The 15,261-nt window shown below is 49.0% G+C and overlaps 1 pseudogene; it reads right to left on the bottom strand.

Moving 5' to 3' along the window:
- Positions 1–3,712: 3,712 nt before the first annotated feature.
- Positions 3,713–4,786, bottom strand: LOC144168085 (serine/threonine-protein phosphatase 2A 56 kDa regulatory subunit alpha isoform pseudogene; annotated as a pseudogene).
- Between the last annotated feature and the right edge of the window lie 10,475 nt (positions 4,787–15,261).

Here is a 15,261-nt window from a genome sequence, read left to right as displayed (position 1 = left end):
TACGTCACCTCAATAATCTGGTTTATAGAAGTGTCTATCGTACCCTATTGACTGTTGTACTGATGGTGACGTGTTGTCGGGAACTGTCAAGGATGTGATCTACAGTGATCTTTCAGAGTAATACTGGTTCTAGTAGTGTGTGTACTAGTGGACTAAGGAGAACTGTAGAGTGAACTGTGTGTGTAGTGAGTGGTGTAGTGAGTGAAGTGATACATGCAGTGTGTATGGTTTACGAGACCCATGTAGTAGTTAGCACAGCGGGTCTTTGTATCGTCTATTAATAAATCGTCTTGATGAGGTTTCTAGGCCAGCACTGTTACCACTAGTCACTGCGCGCTGATATGTGGCTTATAATATATTCTCTTAATATAGCACATAGCATGAATGGCATTTTTAGCGCCTTTTAACCCCCCTCGAAATATTACCATGAGCCTATAATTTTCACCACAGCTCCGCCTTGCTCGCGAGTTTCGCTCAAGCTCGGCCCTTCTGGATTAGTCTCCCTGGCCAGTGTAGTACTGGGGCGGTATTCTCGAGTTTTCTCCCTTTTGCGTCCCTTTCAAAAGTGTCCCTTTTGGCGAGCCCTGATTGGCTAAAAGCAAACAAACGGAAGTGACGTAACGCAAGCGCGGCTGCTACTGCCAACGCTTATTGCTTAACCGGAAGTACGTCACGATAAAAGAGACGCAAAAGGGTCATTTTCAAAAGGGACAGTTACGAGAATACCACCCCTGAATTCTTTCATTTAAAAAGGTCGAGCTCGCACGTTTCCTAAGAAGAAAAAACTTCAAAACTATACGCCCGGTTCGCAGAGATGTCAAAATAATCTCATACTCGTCGTTATCATTCACATCGATGATGGCCGGAAGTGGAATCTGCATCATCATCTCGTTCGGGTCGGTCGGGATTTTCTTTCGGTTCGTTGCGCTGGTGTGGGCTTTGCACGTTGGTTCTGTTTAAGTTGAATTTGGCCCTTTGAATTTTGTACGGCGATGATGGTCTAACGTGACTCGCCTTATTCGTAAGGGATTCGCTTGCTGTTGTCCGACTTTAATTTGACTTTGACTCGCAGGCAGTTTGCACTCCGATGGTTGACGCTTTCGCTGCAGCGGCTTTGAAAATTCTCCTTTTGATTTTCGCAAGCACAAAATCTTCGCTTTTCAACCCTCTTCGTCGTTAGACTGAAGGGATTTGAATTTTATAACAATAGTCCTCGTTAACTCAACATGGGAGTAAAGATGGTTGTGGTTCGTTTCCCCGAAGTCCGGTGTCGATCAGGAACCCAATCGCCCGGGCTCCGGCTGATTTGGCAGGAGGCTGGCAGGGCGATGGTGTTGAAGTTCTTGGAGACGGCGGTCGAATTGACGAACTCGAGGCGTTGGGGTTGATTAAGCGAAATGAAGAATTTATATACAGCTATTTACTGTAGGAAAACTAGGTACATGAGTAGTAAAGGAAAAACTTCAAACTTCAGCTAGACGCTAGCTCCGAGTGCGCACAAATCACTCGAGCTCCTCAACTTCGTCTAAATCTCCTACCCTCGGAGCGTACACAAACCGCTCGAGAAACGACGGCCGAGACTCTGTCTCGCCGCAAGATCCGTCTAGTTACCCGGTACGGCGCTGCACCCTAATCATCTGAAGCGATCTTTACCTCTAACCTAGGGGGCTCACAAATCCCAACCTAGCTTCAACGGTCGAGACTCCTTGTCCCGGCGGGAACTGCCCGGCTCGGCGCTCAGACAAGAACGATTTCCAATGGCTATGTTCGGCCTTATAACACCTCGAGATCACCCTCTGTCGGGAACGCCAATGTAGCGTTCGTACACGCGTAAGGGAACGCCCAAATTCACGTAGACAGCTATCATTCAGCGCGCTACGGAATATTCAATGAGGCTCCGACATCTTTGGGTCAACGGCACGCTCGCGGACGAGGAGGTGCGCGCGACCCCGCGGGGTGAGAGCGAAAGGCGGCGGCAGTGCACTGTGCCGCCCGGGGCGCGTTTACAATGGTGGCTCGCGCGGCGCGCGCTTCGACGCCGGTAATTCCACCACCTCCGCGCGTCACGTCGACGGTTCTCGGAATCCGGCGTCGCCATCTGCTTTCTCAATGGGGGATTATCCCCGTGGTATTGGGTGGGCCAGACAATCCGTCTCCCGTGCGGGCCGTGACGAATTGGCGACGGCTGCGGCGTAGAGTCCACAGTGCTGAGCCCCCAGGCAGAGTGGCGGGTTCTCACGCGCAGCCCGGGCGCCTTTCCGCTGATCTCATAAGTGGACCTTACAATGGGTATCTCCAAATATCGGTAAAATCGGCACTTTTTCTCGCCATACATTCTTCTCCCGTAGGTGCTATGTATTTGCACTCTTTTTATCTGTAAGCGTTTCTTCGGGGAACAACGGATACATCCAAGTGTTGACAGAGAAGACACAAAGGAAAGGCCGCCGCAGGCAGCGGATAAGGTCTCCGCTCTAACGCTTAGGTCCTACTACGCGCCGACGCGGTCATAAACGGCAAGTTTTCGCGGAGTGGTCGCTGTATCAAGCCGATGTCCACGTGAGAGTAACGCTGTCCGACGCCTACCTCATTGAGATAGCTGTGGGCGGCGCAGTTGGTCATGCGGACCACGAGGAGCCTCGATAAGTGCCTACAACGGCAGAAACAACATGCTCGGCCTGCTTCACGAGAAAGAACGGATGGGGGCGAAAAGCAAACAAGATTACGTGTTCGAGATTTCGGCGCACGTTGAAGATACCCAGAAAAAGTCGAAATCACTCCGTAGCCCACCACTACGGCACGCTTCATTGCCTGTGAAGCGTCGGCGTGTTCAACCCCACAATCAATCAATCACTCACTCACTCACTCACTCACTCACTCACTCAATCAATCAATCAATCAATCAATCAATCAATCAATCAATCAACCAGTCAATCAATCAATGAATCAATCAAACAAACAAACAAACAACAAGGAAACACGTAACGGTGGCGAGCTCCGAGTGATACGATGCGTTTAGCAGCAAGAGAACGCTTTCCGGGACCAGATGCGAACGCGAAACCGGTGAGCACAACGCAGCTCTTTGTAGCGCAATAATAAAAATTTGTTTTTTCTGCTCATTATTTTTTGCTTTTATTACGAAAGCTCCCCTGTGCAGTTGAACTTTTGCTTCAAACACTACCTCTTATGTCAGTGACCTGGCCACAGATTTTCGGCATTTAGCTTGCTCCAAACTCCGCTCATATCAAAATTTGCGGCAGGTTTTACGACTACGAGTTAACGGAGGATTACTGTATACATGTCACTAATCTATACAGTCGGCAAAAGATGAAAAGCGGCAGCTTTGAACCATTGATGTTTCAGAAGCCTACGCGCTACTGTATCCATCTGGTGGCCGAGACTGTATAGTGAAGCGCACGGGACATAGCCATGACACAATCCATGGTAAGGGCACAAACGTAGGCTCTTTTATTCAACCGGAAGGCTGTGGAATAGATAATCGCCCTTTTTCTATGAATCCAGAAGAAAATTCAGTGGGAAAAGAAACAAGTCCAGCTCTAACTCTTGTACGGGGGCAGCTGAAGTGACAATGGGCCGCTATACACGCAACTTTAAAGAGTGCCCATGCCAATCATACATACAGCACCAGCTACATAAACGTGCAGAACCAGATCAAGAACATCGAATAAACTATAATGTGAAGTTCGGAAACCGCTCATTGCAAGGAGAGGCCCGCATCCGAGGAAGCACCACCCTCGGCGTTGCCCGCCAGTCGAGACTTGTGTTCCAGCTCGAACTGGGATAGCTGCTTCCATAGCTCATCGCGCACTTCTCACCCTCTCCCGCTCGGTCTTGTAAACGGAGGCGAGCCTGTAGAAGATCTTGAAGTGCATCTCTATGAATCTCTTGAGCGCGTTGTCGACCATCTCCATGGTTGTCTCTGGTCCCATTGCTCTTTGGAAGCGCGGTGCAGCGCGGGGAACATCAGCGGCATCACCGTATGGTTGTTCTTTTTGATCAGGCTCACCATGTAGTCGTTTTTCCAGACGTATGGCACGCGCTGCGCCACATGACGGTTTTGGTTACAAACGTACTTGGCTATCCGCTTGAAGAACGTGTCCTCGATCTTGGCGAACTGCGTCGGCTCTGTGACGTATAGGATGTGCTCAATCTCGTGGAGAAACACGAGCTGTTTTTCAGAGCAGATCTTTGGCCAAAACTTTAGTACACCCTCCACTTCTTGTTCAGCAAGCGTAGCGTCCTTTCCGACGAGCTGTACGAGGCAGTGTGTCCGCTGCGCGTGGTAGTGCTCCAAGCATTCGGGCTTGTGCAGCGGGAGGAGCACCTTGAGGAGGAACTGCTTGTGCTCGGCCTTGAGGGGAAGCGCGAAGCTGTCGATGATGAACCCAAGGACCTTGAGAAGTTCGGTGACTCTGTTGAATTTCCCCGTCTCGTAAAAAAGTCTTTGAAATGCGTTGCTGATCGGCTTCCTAATGTACGCTTTAAAGCAAACGAACTTGCAGTGGACGCCGTGAAGTACGGTCTTGAAGATATCACGCCCCTCCGCGTCCTCGCTGTCGAACTGGTCGAGAAGCTGTAAAACCAACTTTTGGTCTATCACTCGTTGTGAGTGGGACGGCGTGAACTCTGGTGACTCGAGGAGGTTGCACAGAAGCTCCAAATTTGGCCAGGAGGCCTTGGTCATGATGTCATGATGGTAGGGTGGATCCTTACTTGTGGTCGGCGTCTGGGGAGGCGGAGGGCTTCCCCGTAGCATATCTCCAGGCATGGCGGGCAGCACGTATCCAGTTAACTCAATGATGCGAGGCAGTTTAGCCAAACTTCAGGGCAGCTCAGAGGACGGAGCAGTAGCGGTGCTACCGAGATCCGTTTCGGGCGCGCCCTAGCGCAGTGCCAGGCGATGACAATGGGGCTTCCGCGTAACACCAGCGCTGACACATATTATTGCCAGACAAACCCGGGAAATGTCTAGCCCCGTAAGTCTCCAGGTAGTGCTTAGGCCAGGAATCCATATCTACACTACAATGCACACACAGTCACACCTACCCACAGACACACACACACGCCACACCCACACACGCACATACCCACACACACACATACCCACACAGCGCACACACACGCAGAGGCACACGCACACGCACACATATATAGATATATCTACAGGGTGTTTCACCTCACTTGAGCCAGTTTCAAAATGCGTCGATGCACTCTAAGACGATGAAACCAAATGCACGTTTGCCCACTTTTTATGTAGCTGCTCACGCTATTTTTTGTGTTTAGCTAATTAGTGAATTTTAGTTAGCCAACTTTCGTTCCAAGGACGGTAGGCAAACAGTTTCAATTAGGAAGTTGCAAAGCGGTTTTCAAAACGTCTGAATAAACAATTTGTGTCTTTCCATCCATTAGGTGTCCGTGTTTTTCAGCTTATTGAAATTCAAATTGAAATTGTTTATTGCGAAACTTCCAAGGAACAAAATCCAAACAACAATGTCTGGTTCCTTAGCGTTCCGCTAGTTCTGGAGCCATTCAAAACAGATTTACGTAGGAGAGTATACAACAAGCATAAAACAATTCAAGGCAAAAAGGTATATAAAGGTAACGTAGGTATGGATGCCCCCCCGCACGGGGCACCTAGAGTAATCTTGGTGACGGTACTGGCGATACCGCGGACCCCGAGCCCCCCAACATAAGCTGTGACCTACCATGGTGATGTGTTTTTAAGGTGAAGGGTAGAAACCTATAACGGTGGCCGTCGGAACCTTGGTCAAGCTCCGGCCAATGGGCTCTCTGCCTGTCTACCAGGCAGGGAGCTCCGGGACCTCTTTGACTACCAGGGTAAGGTCAAAGGAGAAAGTACCCCCGTCTCCCTGTTTTTCCCTATGCCATATGGATAATTCAAACCCCCCCCCCCCCCAGACGTGATCGGCCCCCGAAAAGGGGCCGCACCGAAGTTTCCTTTCCATCCCTTCAAACAATCCACATTCCGAAACCTGACAACTATCCTCGATTCTTGGTTATCGAGGCAGTTGACAAAACAAACCCTGTTTCTTCCATGTCCGTATTCTTGATCACTAAGTTCCTTGAAGGCATCCTCGGAAAATCGTTCGATGCTAAGAAACTCTGTACCGGTGAAGTCCTAGTCAATGTCAAGACGCAGCAACAAGCCACTAACCTCCTGTCGCAAACCTGCATGGCAGATCTGGCCATCAGAGTCACTCCCCATAGTAGCCTCAACAGCTCTCAGGGTGTGATTTCGGAGACCGATTTGTTGAATGAGACCGAAGCTGATCTGTTGGAAGGCCTGAAAGATCAGGGTGTAACTGCAGTGAGGCGTATCACTATCAGACGAGACAAGCAGGAAATCCCCACAAAGCATATAATCTTGACTTTCAACCGCTCCACACTTCCTGAATCCATTAAAGCAGGCTTCATCTCGTGCTCCGTCCGAGCGTACATCCCGAATCCGCGTCGCTGCTACAAGTGCCAGCAGTTCGGGCACGGTACTAACTCGTGCCGGGGCCAGCCAACCTTCGCTAAATGTGCCCAACACCATCTCACTGATGACTGTTCATCCGATCAATTGCTCTGTGCCAATTGACAAGGACCTCACGCTGCATATTCGTGAACCTGCGAGCGGTTCAAGCTTGAGAAAAAAATAATAAACATCAAGGTCACCAAAAACATCACCTTCCCAGAGGCGCGAAAAAGGTTCGCCTCTTTCCCCCTGGGGAGGTACGCCGACGCAGCTCTCCGGGGGGCGGAGCGGCGTCTGGTTTCGGCGGGGACCCAGTACCGCGAGTCGGACTTGGTCCCCCCCCCCCCCCTGGGTTGCCTCTGGCAGCCCAACCCGCCTCCGCACCGCTCGCTGAGCCAGCAGCGGTTGTGGTGGCAACCTCTTCCGTCGGGACCGGTGCCGCTGTCGTCCCTGCCTCAACCATCGTCCAGTGCCTTGGAGGGTGCCTGGACACCACGGGCCCCGCATCGGCTCCCACCGCCACTGCACCGCCCGTGCCACTTCTGGTGCATCCGATACCTGCGGCGGTGGCGGGTCAAACGAAGGGCCCTCGAAGGGGGGCGAAGTCCGGGGGGCCCGGTTCGACGGGCACACCCAGGACATCGGACGACGAGATGGACGTCGTGCCATTCTTGCCTGCAACGCAGCGCAAAAATCGGCCTCTGACGTCCAAGCCTACAGAAAGGCCCAGAAAGCCCAATCCAAGAGTCACAGCCCCGAAAGACGACACATAAACATATACACTCCAGTAGCTCTCACACTAAATAATGGGAAGAGAGAATATTGTTCAATGGAAGTGCAGAGGCCTTCTGAGTAATCTTGACGACGTGTATGAGATTCTGCATACCAATCAGCCAAGTGTAATGTGTGTTCAGGAAACACATTTGAATTCTAAACACACATACTTCTTGAATAGTTACCTCGTATACAGGAAAGACAGGGATGGCTGCACACACTCTTCTGGCGGTGTGGCCATAATCGCCCGAAAATCCTTAGCATGCCACCCTGTCACCATGAATACCGTCCTTGAGGCTGTAGCAATACTCTTAATAATATTTAATAGGTTGATAACGGTATGCTTCATATACATTCCTCCTGATGTTACACTTTTGAGCTCTGACTTCGAGGCGCTGGTTGACCAGCTGCCCGAACCGTACATTCTAACAGGCGACCTTAATGCTCACAATTCTCTTTGGGGCTCTTCTCGTACGGATGCCCGGGGTCGCCTGATAGAGAGGTTTCTTACATCCTCTGGAGCATGCCTTTTCAACAATAAACAGCCTCCATATCATAACATAGGACACAACACATACTCATGTCTTGACTTGGCTATTGGCTCCGCAGTTCTCTTTCCTCTTCTCGAGTGGGGTGTGGGAACTGACCCTTATGGCAGTGACCACTTCCCCACCTCATTTACATATATAGGTAAAGGCCCAAGCAGTTCATCTTACCATAATAGGTTCAATGAAGCACGAGCTAACTGGAATACATTTACAGAGACATCCAAACTACACCACACATCCATAGGACACGTACACGTTGAAGAAGCTACCCAACTCCTCACGGCGCACATCCTCGACGCCGCCGAAAAGTCCATTCGCCACGCCTCTGGTGCCCCGCGCAACCAGCGGAGGCCGTGGTGGAATGAGGACTGTAGGCGGGCGCGAGAGGCCCACAACAAGGCGTGGGGTGTCCTTCGTCGGTACCCCACGTCGGGAAACCTCCTCTTGTTCAAACTGGCCAAGGCATTAGGAAAACGTGTGCGCCGTGAGGCAAAACGAGAGAGTTGGTGTACATTCATAACATCAATAAACTCCTACACAGACACACGGAAAGTATAGACACGAATACGCAAACTCAAGGGACAACAAACACACAGCCTGCCTCTGGTCAGCACTACAGGGGACACACTCGAAGACCAAGCTGACACACTCGCACAACACTTCCAACACGTTTCTAGTTCAGCACACTACACAAGCACTTTCATGAAACACAAGCAAATGGCCGAAAAGAAGCCCATACAAGATAATAATAGGTCAACATCTTCTTATAACTCAGAGTTTTCACTGCATGAGCTGAGGGCTGCTTTGAGCACGTGTAAACCCTCAGCTCCAGGCCCAGACAACATCTCATACACAATGATACAACACCTGCACGCGGACACTCTTCTAACACTCTTACACCTATATAACAAGATATGGCTTTCGGGGCACATTCCAAACTCTTGGAAGGAGGCTATAGTTGTAGCTTTCCTGAAGGAGGGAAAGGACCCGTCATCCCCCTCAAGTTACCGTCCTATTGCCCTGACGAGCTGCCTGTGCAAGCTCTTCGAGAAGATGATAAATCGCAGGCCCGTGTACTTTGAGTACGACGGTCTTCTCGAGAGCTACCAGGCAGGCTTCAGGGTGGGGCGATCGACGAACGATCAACTGTTAGCTCTTGCCTCGTACATCAAGGATGCCTTCGCGCATAAGCAGTATTGTTTAACTGTGTTTTTCGACCTTGAGAACGCATACGACACCGCTTGGCGTTATGGGATCCTTAGTGACCTCAAGTCATTCGGTGTTTCGGGTAACATGTTGAACGCTCTTGTCAGTTACTTGTCAGACAGAGCGTTCCGAGTAATAGTCGGTGGTGCACTCTCAAAGGTTCACGTGCAAGAAAATGGCGTGCCACAAGACGGCGTGTTGAGCTGCACTCTCTTCATAGTAAAAATGAACTCTCTTGGTAAGGCACTGCCACCTACAATCTCTTATTCCATGTATGTAGATGACGTCCAGATATCCTATAAATCATGCAATATGTCAATCTGCGAACGTCAAGTCCAGCTTGGTGTAAAGAAACTTGCCGGCTGGGCAGACAAGAATGGTTTTAAATTGAATCCTGTAAAAAGCTCTTGCGTTGTGTTCTCCAGGAAGCGCGGGGTCCATCCATACCCAGACATTCGTCTTAATGGCGTGTCGCTTCCTGTGAACAAGGAGCACAAGTTCTTAGGTGTTGTGTTTGACCAGAAACTCACATTCATTCCCAACATCAAGGAACTTAAAAATAAATGTCTCAAAACAATGAATATACTTAAGGTTCTCTCCCACCAATCCTACGGTTCCGACAAAGAACTCCTGCTTCGCTTGTATACTGCTTTGGTTGGGTCTCGTTTAGACTATGGCAGTGTGGTGTATGGATCGGCGACTAAGACAGCCTTGCGAATTCTGGACCCAGTGCTACACTTGGGCCTTCGTTTTGCTTCGGGTGCTTTTCGCAATAGCCCTGCCGAGAGTCTTTATGTCGAGTGTGATAAGTGGAGCCTTGAGAACCAACGAACGTACACGGACTTGCTTTATGCTTTTAAAATGTCGTCGCTGAATAATCATCTTTTTTATCCTGTCTTTAACGATACATCAACATCTCTGCTCTTTATAAATCGCCCATCCGTTCCTCTGCCCTTTTCACTTAGAGTGAGAGAGCGAGCCTCGGATCTCAGTGCTTTGTTTTTAGATGTGTACAGGTCATCCTTTTCTAACAGTTTACCGCCTTGGCAAGTTCGCCCTGTGTCGTGCGACCTTTCTTTTATGAGACTTGACAAAAATCGTGTACCACGAGCTGCAATACTGCAGCACTTTCTGTCTTTGCAGTTTAAATACACATGTGCAGAATTTTATAGTGACGCTTCTAAAACCTCCACTATAGTGTCGTGCGCTGCTCATGGTCCAAATTTCAATGCAGCCAGAACCATGAGCGTGCACACAACAATTTTTTCAGCAGAAGCGTATGGAATTTTACTGATTGTACGACACATTCTTGAAACTCAAATTCCCAATTCCATCATCTATACAGATTCTTTGAGTGTTGTTCGCGCACTGTCATCGCACAAGCCCCCCCCCCCCCCCAAACCACATAGTTAATCTTGTATTCAACACTATCATGTTCGTGTATGCACAAAAGCATGAGCTGGTGCTATGCTGGGTCCCAGGACACATAGGGATCGCTGGGAATGATTTGGCAGACGAGAGGGCTACTGCTGCTGCACTCAGGAACACTTTAGAGATTACAACGATACCCTACACAGACCTCAAGCCACACATAAGACAACACCTGCGCAGAACATGGCAAACACACTGGGACGAACAGACAGACAACAAACTACATGTAATAAAGCTGCACTTGGGACGGTACACAGCTGACTCACACAACAGACACACGGAAGTCGCCTTGGGTAGGCTGCGGATAGGGCACACCCATGCGACGCACTCGTATCTGCTGACGGGATCTTCTAGACCCCAGTGCAGCAGGTGCGGAGAGGCCCTATCCGTAGTGCACATCCTAATCACATGCAAGGCACTTCACACAACACGACACAAACACTTCAGAGAACTCTACAGACAACATATTCCCCTACATCCATCGTTGTTTCTAGGTGACAATGCCATGGTTTCCATGAAACGTGTGTTTGAGTATTTGTCAGAGGTCAAGTTTTTAAACCTTATTTCCTATCACGCATAATCAAATCTGGCCCTATACACCAGCCATCACCATTTTCTTTAATTGATTTTACTATGTTCGGTTTACACTTTTTTATACCTACCTTTGTATGGTAATCACTTTTCTTCATTAAATAACGTCTTCTCTGGCGCTCTTTGCCCTCGTTGGCCTTGCGCCATTGATTGATTGTGGGGTTTAACGCGCCGACGCAACACAGGCGATGAGGCGCGCCGTAGTGGAGGGCTCCGGATTAATTTCGACCACCTGGGGATCTTTATCGTGCGCCGAAATCTCGTACACACGGGCGTTTTTGCTTTTCGCCTCCATCAGAAAAGCGGCCGCCGCGGCCGGGAATTGAACCCGCGACCTCGTGCTCAGCAGCGCAACGCCTTAGCCACTGAGCCACCGCGGCGGGCCATTAAACACTAACCATCATCATCAGGTATGGATGCCCGCGAAATAGAAAAACCATCACGTGACATGCCTGCTTGCGCATCGTGATTGCAGTGCTCCTAAATGTTCCGCGTACAATATAGGTGCGAAGCCACTTAAAAAGTGACACGGCAGAAGACGAACCAGTTGATCCCGGCAGGACAAGCGATAACCGGTGCGTCTGGTTATTGTTATTGACGATCTGTGGCGAGAGAAGCACATCGCTGGCGTAAAGGGCACAGCCAACCACCACGGTGGTGCCCTGTCACCTTTTAAACGGCAGCACGCCTATGGCAGTCCATGCAAGGTAAATATAACTGGTAGCGAAGCTTCCATAGAAGCCCATACGTTCAGAAAATGGCGGCTCTTAAGCTGCTCATGGGGCTTAGCGCCATCTGTGTGAGGAGGGAACACTTCCGGCGGAACAAAAAATAAACAGGATGTGACGCAGCATCCGGTCAGAAAGTGACGTCATTTTGGTGGCATTAGCGGGAACATTTGACTTCAAAATAGCCTTAGCAGGCCTCTGATCGCTGAGGGCTCAAGTCATTGCCATCTGACGCAAGTTGGCGAGCCCTTGGCGTGTGTGTTTCAAGTCAACGCCAGCTTATACTCGTGATTAGAGAAACGTACTTTAGCATACTGCCGTATGATTAGCCTCGGTGTTTATAAAAACATCTTGCATCTTCTCTGAACCTTAATTCTGTATTCATGCCTTCCACTGCTGTATAAAAGCAATCAGTTGTTTATTTTGATTGCAGTGGGTGGCAAACTTACCCCCCCCCCACCCCCCCCCCCCGACATTTTTTTTTTCTGCCTTGGGATACAGAGCACAAAATGACACTTTACCACTCTCCCCGGCCCCCCTTTCATATAAAAAACGTGCCCACTCCTCACCCCGATACCAGTTTCTACCAACGCCACTGCTGGGTTTAATTGCGTCGCACATACGCAGGTTGCGTGCGTGCGTTAAGTATAGATCAAGGTTATAGAATGCTTGCTCAGTTTGTGGACTTCTGTTCTAAGAGAAGACATAACGCATAGTCATGCTATAATCAAGACATTTGAATTTTATTACAGGATAAACATAAAACAAATTTACCACACTGCACAAAATCAGCACGTATACAATAAGTACAAAATGTTCGTGGGCACTACATGCATTATGACTTTCCTTACGCGCCGAAAAATTGACTTTACCCGTAACACATAGCACTATGAGCAATGAAAGCGTCAGCAGCAGAACTACTTCGAAACAAGAGAAAAGAACTAGGCACTGCATCTTGACGCAGAAAACCGGGCCGCAGGAATGCCGATTCACGAAAGTGCAGCGAGCACACCGCAGCTGTCCCGGCGTCTTATCAAGTAGACAAGTGTTTCTACAGACGTTCACTCAGCATTCACGCCTGCAATTTCCTGGTTGCATTATTAGGCAAGTGTCGCAACAGGTAAGTAAAAAGAGGAAAAATGGATCAATGCAAACGAAAGCGATGGCAGTATGTAAAAGCACATCGCAGGAAAGATCTGGCAGCAGCGCAGCACGGAGCAGCACAACACAGTACTGCGATGGAAATAATGCTTGCGCATACAAGTGCGGGAAGCAACGAGCACTACAAGCATTGTAATGCAATAGAGAAAACACTGAGATAGACAATTAAAGCGACTCGTTTAAATTCGATTGGTACTACGCTGAGAAGTCCTAGAGTAATTGACACCACTTGCTCCGAGCCAGCCTGAGGTGAAATCAAGAGATAACTGTTACATAACACAGCTTTAGACCCATTTTTTTTCGAAGCACCACCACTTACCCTTACACAACCCCCGTGCACGTATTAACAGTACTATAGTTTCGCGTTACCTGTGGAAATGAGAGGAAAATGGTGCAGTAAAACGCCAGGTGTACGGGAGTTGCTGTTGCAACCTTGTACGGCACATCGTTTCCGTAGGTACCGAGGAAAGCGCTCCGCTCCAACCGTTGGCAGCATCGTCCCGTAGTTTACCGTGCCCGCCGGGCACGGTACTAAACGTGTCCACCGACGATACAACGCACCTCGCAACTCCACGCACAGCAAAAATTAAGTGCACACCAAATTGACATGGAAAAGCGAATGCAAATGCGCACCACCAAAACACGCGAGGGGCGTTTCCTAGCAGACGAACTTTAGGAGCGCCTTTCCGAACACTACAAGGACTGCATCACAGAGCAATGACATGTGCCATTCTTCAGAGGGCGCTACAAAAAAGGTTTTTGAGAATTCACAGCATTTTTATAAATTATTTACACATTGTGCCTAAATAAATGTGATTCAGAAATAAATATTGTTCGTAAAATATTAATGTTGTTTTATTGTTGAACAAAACTTGGTTTCTTGTTACTAGTGTTTGTTCCCTCCTCACCTAGTCGCGCTTCAATTGCCACTCCCATAAGCCCCCATGCTGATGTCGCTGGCAATAGGTTCTGAACCGCTTTTTGCCCGAGCCTTCGCTACCATTTATATTTACCTTGGTCCATGTACGGAACGTTTGGGAGCCGTGCAATCACGACGCCCAAGCCGGGACGTCACGTGGTGTTTTTTTTTTTTTTTGTATTTCACGGGCATCTTCCATCAGCTGAAAAATACTAAGAATTATTGTACAGAAAGACTGTTATTGGGCTGCTTATTCCGACGTTTTGAAAACCACTCTGCAACTTTCTAATTGGGATTTTTTGCCTAGCTTCGTTCGTTGGAAAGTTGCTCAATGAAAAGTGATTAATTATCTTATTGAGCAAAATGCAAATATACCGTGCTGAACTGCCTGCAAAAGGGAGCAACATGCTTTCGATTGCATCGTCTTACAGTGCATCGGCATATTTTTAAACTGTGACTTTAATTAAGATACACACCTTAAGGTTTGTGAAAATGTAATTTCCCGCAGACTTGTGGCCTGAGTTAGAGCCACTAAATAAGCTTCATCTAGTGGCTCTAGCCTGAGTATTTCAGTCCTTCAGACGCGCGCTTCAGTCCTCCAGGCGGCCGCAAGCGGCGCAGAGCCACGCCCACGTGTTGACGTCACACAGAGCTGCACACTTCACACGCGCTTTATCACGGCCTGGATAGAGCGGGCGAACACCTCCCCTTTAGCCCGATCTTGTTGAAGGAGAAGTAGAGTGGTGTGCTCTGAGTGACGTCACAATGATGGCATGGCTTACCGGCGCTTGGAAGCCGCCGAGTTCCAGAAGCGCGCACCTGGAGGACTGAAGTACTCAGGCCATAAGGGATCGGGCGATCCATTTTCGCAAAAATGACGTTGAATATCAATGTGACTGATGATCCTCTACCATTTACACATTGGAATCCCACGCCTATCTGCAATAAGTAGAAAGTTAATTAGAAGCACTAATTATTTCATGCTTGTTTTAGTTAATGAGAAGTACTAAATATTTCATGCTTTAAATAGCAAGTTCAACCCGTTTTATTGCGTCCCCCATGGCCCCGAATCACTCCCCGCAAGAAAAACAATTTTAGCTCCGAAATTCTTTTTTGTAAAATTACTTAAAATCTTCCCTGAAGCAGCCTGTATATATACACCTTTTCTCCTTCTAGCCGTGGGCGCCGCCATTTTGCTTTTGCTGGCTAGACAGCGGCGCCGTCTATGAAGCCAAAGCCGCAACCGCCTTGCTGGGCTGCTAAGTGCTCCCTTCTTCCCGTGCGTGCATTCGGTATCCGTGCGTTACTCAAACAACCGCAGCCCTTTCACGTTAAGTTAGCGGTTGCAGTGCTTGTGTGTGGCTGCTCTTTTGTTTTATTACCTGCGGAAGAGCCCAAAAGTGTATG

The sequence above is a fragment of the Haemaphysalis longicornis genome, unplaced genomic scaffold (genome assembly GCF_048455015.1).
Source record: "Haemaphysalis longicornis isolate Haplotype H1 unplaced genomic scaffold, Haemaphysalis longicornis Haplotype H1 scaffold_2, whole genome shotgun sequence".
In the NCBI taxonomy this organism is placed as follows: Eukaryota; Metazoa; Arthropoda; class Arachnida; order Ixodida; family Ixodidae; genus Haemaphysalis; species Haemaphysalis longicornis.
The sequence above is the reverse complement of the archived record's forward strand: the minus strand, read 5'-3'. Positions and strand labels throughout refer to the sequence as shown.